This window comes from Chiloscyllium punctatum, chromosome 24 (assembly GCF_047496795.1).
Source record: "Chiloscyllium punctatum isolate Juve2018m chromosome 24, sChiPun1.3, whole genome shotgun sequence".
Taxonomy (NCBI): Eukaryota; Metazoa; Chordata; class Chondrichthyes; order Orectolobiformes; family Hemiscylliidae; genus Chiloscyllium; species Chiloscyllium punctatum.
This window is the reverse complement of record NC_092762.1, coordinates 63,379,541-63,385,540: the sequence shown is the minus strand read 5'-3', so window position 1 is coordinate 63,385,540 and position 6,000 is coordinate 63,379,541.

The following is a 6,000-nucleotide window of genomic DNA, read 5'->3' as shown; positions in this document are numbered from 1 at the left end:
CACTTTTTATAATGGAGCGCTAGCTGCAAAAGACAGTGCAAAGAAAGTGCAGACCATATTGGAGCTGCACCATTGCTTATTGAGAATCTCCCTCAAAGTGTGATCTGCTATTTTAGTGACATTCACTGTCCACCTCATAGAAATTCAGTTGTTCATCAAGATCATCAAAAGTTGTCATGTCATACATTGCTAGTGCTAAGGTAACTCCAACACAACTCACCGTGATTCCACAGATTTTCTGGTTTCTGGCCAATTATGTTCTTTTGATGTATGTGTGTCACCTTTTCCTGTACATGCATCCCTGAGCTGGTTTGACAGCTCAGATCAGTGTGCCTGACTGACTTCTTGAAACCTCTCCTTGATGCTTGTCTATATGTTTTCGCTGTTTCCATATCACATTGCTTTGTTCATTGCAATTGCCATCATTGCTACTCATCTATCAACTCCAAGTTCAGCTAACGACTAGGCATTCCTGGAATAATAATGAATATATTTGCAAGAACATCTCTGGATTATGAACGTTTTGCATTTGTCCTATTGGAAATGCCTTAAACATTAAGTTTGTGGACAGTGCTTGCAGGCAGAGACAGCTAAGTAGAAGCAAGTAACTAGCGCAAATTTTGCTTTACCATCCATTGCTCAGTCAGACCAATTCTGTGCCTTTGTTAGCAGTGCCTTGTTGTACACCAAGTGATTCCTCCACTTCATTATCATTATCACTATCTATATGTGTGGGTGTGGTGCTTAAAATGTTACTGAATGAGGTGCTAACTTGAAGGCTCCTCTTCTTGCTGTAGTGGTAGACCACTGACCATATCTTGCAGTCAGTAAAATAGAAAATAGCTATTCTTTATGGAACTTTAGTTTCCTATGTTCAATATTGTCAGCTTTGTTTGTAAGAGCTGGCAATAGAAATACATTTCTGTAGGTATCTAAACTGCTCTGAGCTGATCTGTACTCCATTATCTCAACTGGTCACCTCTCCCTCATGTGTGGGCTTAGGTTGAGAAATCACCATTCATTTGTAGGACTCATGTTTTGCTGCTGTCTGGTGTACTAAGCTCAATAAGAAGCTACATCAGAGACAGGCAAAAAAGTTTGTTGGTTTGTTTATTTTTAAAGAAATCACATACTTTTTTTAACGACATTTTTATTGTCCTACCCATTCTACATCACCACAAATCTCAATCTGAGAAAGCAGGGCTGTTTATTGGCTCTTAAATTGCTATTGTGTCATAAATACACCCAGTTCTTGAAATGAACATGAAAATGTCTAATTCCTCTACTCCCTGAGTTCATCTGACTCTGCTACTTACCTAACTATTATTCCAGCGAATGTTAAATAGATGCAAACCTATATTAACTCCTGGGCAACAGCAGAACTTATCTCACAATCAGTCACATTAACCTTCTAACCCCCTTCATATTACCCTGGGATAAAACTTCAATGGAATAGTCAAACTCACTATGACATCACTTTGGGGATTCCATTTTAGCTGTTCAATGCAGTTCAGTTGCTAAAGTACTGGATGGAAAGGGGTTGACAGAAATCTCATACATTTGAACAAGTAAAGGCCCAATTACATTACTGAGACTCCAGGAGATGAACAAGAGTCTAGATTTCCTACTAGGTTAGGTCAGGTTGATAGCTACTAAAAGGATGAATTAGCTTTATAAGTAAATTAAAATCTTTCCCTTGTTAGTCCATGAGGATGAGGCATCAAGGAAATCCAAACCACCCCATATTTCTCTTTTTCAATCCCACAGGAGCTCCCATGAATCTGCTTCCTGCTTGCCAGTGAAGCCTCATTGAAAGCTGGCTAGCAGCAGGATATGGTAATATAATAATTACGTTACTGCACAACTAAATCAGTGGCCTTGACTTTTTAATCTAGAGATCCAGTGTTCAAATCTTACCACAACATCTTGAGAACTTGAATTCACTTAATTATATAAATTTGGAATAAGGAGGTAACATTAGTAATGGTGAATTATGGATCCAACTATTTACTAATGTTCTTGAGAAAGATTGAAATATAGAAATTAGGACAGGAAATACCTGTTTCCACATTTCTGAATAATACCATTCGTGTACAGAATAGGTCTGACAGAAGAAAGAGGATGCCATGAAATTCCTTATCATTAATGATGGCAGAATCAGTATGTCAGCGCACAATACAAAAGACAGGGCTAAAGAACGTACAGCAGTGATCAGCCAGAAGTGCCAAGAGGATTATCCTTATCAGCCTTCTCTCCATCATTAAAGATGCTACTGTTCAACCTCCATAGAATCCCCATTATCTGGTATAAGTGGCGTGCCTCCATACTGTGTGCAGTTGTTCTCCCACATAAAAATAACCTGAGATTCAAAAGGAGAAATCAGAATTGTAACCTCTTACCAAGGCAGAGCAACCGACTTATCAGGCCAGGAGTAGGTTTCCTCACTCAGGGAACTGATCATTTGATAGCCTCTCTCTCTCTCTCTGGTTGCTTATTTTTAAAACATACAGTCACCTGTGGCACCTACGATTTAAGATATCCCAGCTGCCACGAAGTTTTCTCATGCAAAATGTAGATTCCTGTAAGTGACAACCCCTATTCCCTGTGCATGCCGAGTACCAGGGAGTTTAATGTAGTTTGAATCATTGCATGATTTTCACAGGCGAGTTCAATCAGGAAGCAGGAAAGTGGACATAACAGGACTTTAAGGCCAACAAGAATGATAACTTCCTGTTGTGACTCCACAGGTATGTGCTCAATAGCAACATTTCATACAAGACATGCCTGTGCGAACACTAGGATCAGAAAAGGCATGCAACATGTTGCTGGTGTACTCAATCACACCTTCCTGTCCCCAAGAAAACTCATGATTACGTTTTCTAATAAATTTGAATGAATTATGAACAGAACTGTTTATGTAGCAAACTTAATTTCATAAGCTTACGCATTACAATTTGACTTTCAGAAACTTCTGTAGTAGCACTCACATCATCCCCCCAAACACAATGCTCTTGTTTCCAAACTATATGCAAATTATGATGGGAAACAAACATTTGAAACCCTTCAGTTTAACACTAAATTGGCTGTAAGTTTTGTACGGTGACAGCTAAAGCAGAGTCTCACTTCTGCAGATCTTAGTTGAAAAGGAAGGGATTTAAATAACAAAGATTTACTCTTGAGGATAGTGTTGCTGGTGAAAAATCACAGCATAAAATCTGCAGCAATGGCCTTGACACTTGACACCACAATTCCTGGTAGCATAGAGTTTGTGCTAAGTTGCTAAGTGAGTATAGGAGCTGGAGCAGGAGAAGTTCCTGCAATTGCACAAGACTAGTTGACGCTAGATCATGGAAGTGATCAACAGAAAGGTTATTGGGACACCAAGCATCCAACAAGATGGCAGCAGGAAAGTACGCTCCACCCAGACCTCCTCTGCTCTGCCGGTTCTTTTTTTTCTTTCATTTCTCTCTTTTTAGCAGTCCTGGAGCAATGCGAGGGGAAGGAGTCCTGGAACATTCCGTGGGGATGGAGTCCTGAGGCAGCGCGTGGGAGAGCGAGTCCTGGAGCAGCACGTCCTGCAGCAGCACGAGGGGAAGTGAGTCCTGGAGCAGCGCGAAGGGAAGTGAGTCCTGGACCAGCACGAGGGGAAGGATTCCCGGAGCAGCACGAGGGGAAGTGAGTCCCGGAGCAGCACGAGGGGAAGTAAGTCCCGGAGCAGCGCGAGGGGAAGCAAGTCCCAGAGCAGCACGAGGGGAAGTGAGTCCTGCAGCAGCAAGAGGGGAAGGATTCCCGGAGCAGTGTGAGGGGAAGTGGGTCCCAGAGCAGCGTGAGGGGAAATGAGTCCTGGAGCAGTGCAAGGGCAAACAAGTCCTGGAGCAGCACGAGGGGAAGCGACTCCCGGAGCAGCGCGAGGGGAAGGGAGTTCCGGAGGACCGCATCCCTGAGCAGTGCAAGGGGAAGTGAGACCCGGAGCATCATGAGGGGAAGCAAGTCCCGGAGGAGCGCAAGGGGAAGTGAGTCCCAGAGCAGCACGTCCCAGAGCAAAGCGAGGGGAAGCAAGTCCTGGAGCAGTGCAAGGGGAAGCGAGTCTTGGAGTAGCGCGAAGGGAAGCAAGTCCCAGAGCAGCACGAAGGGAAGCGAGTCCCAGAGCAACACGAGGGGAAGAGAGTCCTGGTGCAGCGTGAGGGGAAGAGAGTCCTGGAGCAGGGCAAGGGGATGCGAGTCCCGGAGCAGCCCAAGGGGAAGCGAGTCCTGGAGCAGCATGAGAGGATGTGAGTCCCGGAGCAGCCCAAGGGGAAGTGGGTCCCAGAGCAGCGTGAGGGGATGTGAGTCCTAGAGCAGCGCGAGTTGCAGTGAGTTCCGGAGCAGCATGAGGGGAAGTGAGTCCCAGAGCAGTGTGAGGGGAAGCGAGTCCTGGAGCAGTGTGAGGGGAAGTGAGTCCCAGATCAGTGTGAGGGGAAGTGAGTCCCAGAGCAGTGTGAGGGGAAGCGAGTCCTGGAGCAGCGCGAGGGGAAGTGAGTCCCAGAGCAGTGTGAGGGGAAGTGAGTCCCAGAGCAGTGTGAGGGGAAGTGAGTCCTGGAGCAGCGCGAGGGGAAGTGAGTCCCAGAGCAGTGTGAGGGGAAGTGAGTCCCAGAGCAGTGTGAGGGGAAGTGAGTCCCAGAGCAGTGTGAGGGGAAGTGAGTCCCAGAGCAGTGTGAGGGGAAGTGAGTCCTGGAGCAGCGCGAGGGGAAGTGAGTCCCAGAGCAGTGTGAGGGGAAGTGAGTCCCGGAGCAGTGCGAGGGGAAGTGAGTCCTGGAGCAGCGTGAGGGGAAGTGAGTCCCGGAGCAGTGCGAGGGGAAGTGAGTCCTGGAGCAGCGCGAGGGGAAGTGAGTCCCAGAGCAGTGTGAGGGGAAGTGAGTCCCAGATCAGTGTGAGGGGAAGTGAGTCCTGGAGCAGCGCGAGGGGAAGTGAGTCCCAGAGCAGTGTGAGGGGAAGTGAGTCCCAGAGCAGTGTGAGGGGAAGTGAGTCCCAGAGCAGTGTGAGGGGAAGTGAGTCCCAGAGCAGTGTGAGGGGAAGTGAGTCCCAGAGCAGCGTGAGGGGAAGAGAGTCCCGGAGCACCACAGGGGGAAGTGAGTCCCGGAGCAGCACGTCCCAGAGCAGTGCAAGGGGACGTGAGTCCCAGAGCAACATGAGGGGAAGCAAGTCTCGGAGCAGCACGAGGGGAAGAGAGTGCCAGAGCACCACAAGGGGAAGAGAGTCCCGGAGCAGCGCAAGGGGGAGTGTGTCCCAGAGCAGTGCGAGGGGAAGTGAGTCCCAGAGCAGCACGAGAGGAAGCGAGTCTTGGAGTAGCACGAGGGGAAGCGAATCCCGGAACAGAGCGAGAGGAAGCGAGTCTTGGAGTAGCGCGAGGGGAAGTGAGTCCCGGAGCAGTACATCCTAGAGCAGCGCAAGGGGACGTGAGTCCCAGAGCAGCGTGAGGGGAAGTGAGTCCTGGAGCAACACAAGGGGAAGAGAGACCTGGAGCAGCCCGGGGGGAGCGAGTCCCGGAGCAGCGTGAGGGGAAGTGAGTCCCAGAGCAGCGTGAGGGGAAGCAAGTCCTAGAGCAGCGCGAGGGGAAGCAAGTCCCGGAGCTGCGCGAGGGGAAGGGAGTCCTGGAGCAGCGCGAGGGGAAGCCAATCCCGGAGCAGCATGAGGGGATGTGAGTCCCGGAGCAGCGCGAGGTGCAGCAAGTCCCGGAGCAGAGCATCCCAGAGCAACATGAGGGGAAGCGAGTTCCGGAGCAGCACAAGGGGTAGCGAGTCCCGAAGCAGCGCAAGGGGAAGCGAGTCCCGGAGCACCACGAGGGGAAGCGAGTCACAGAGCAGCGCGAGGGGAAGAGAGTCCCAGAGCACCATGAGGGGAAACGAGTCCTGGAGCAGCGCGAGGGGAAGTGAGTCCTGGAGCAGTGCAAAGGTCAGTGAATGTCAGAGCAGGGTGAGGGGAAGTGAGTCCCGGAGCAGCGCAAAGGTCAGTGAGTCTCAG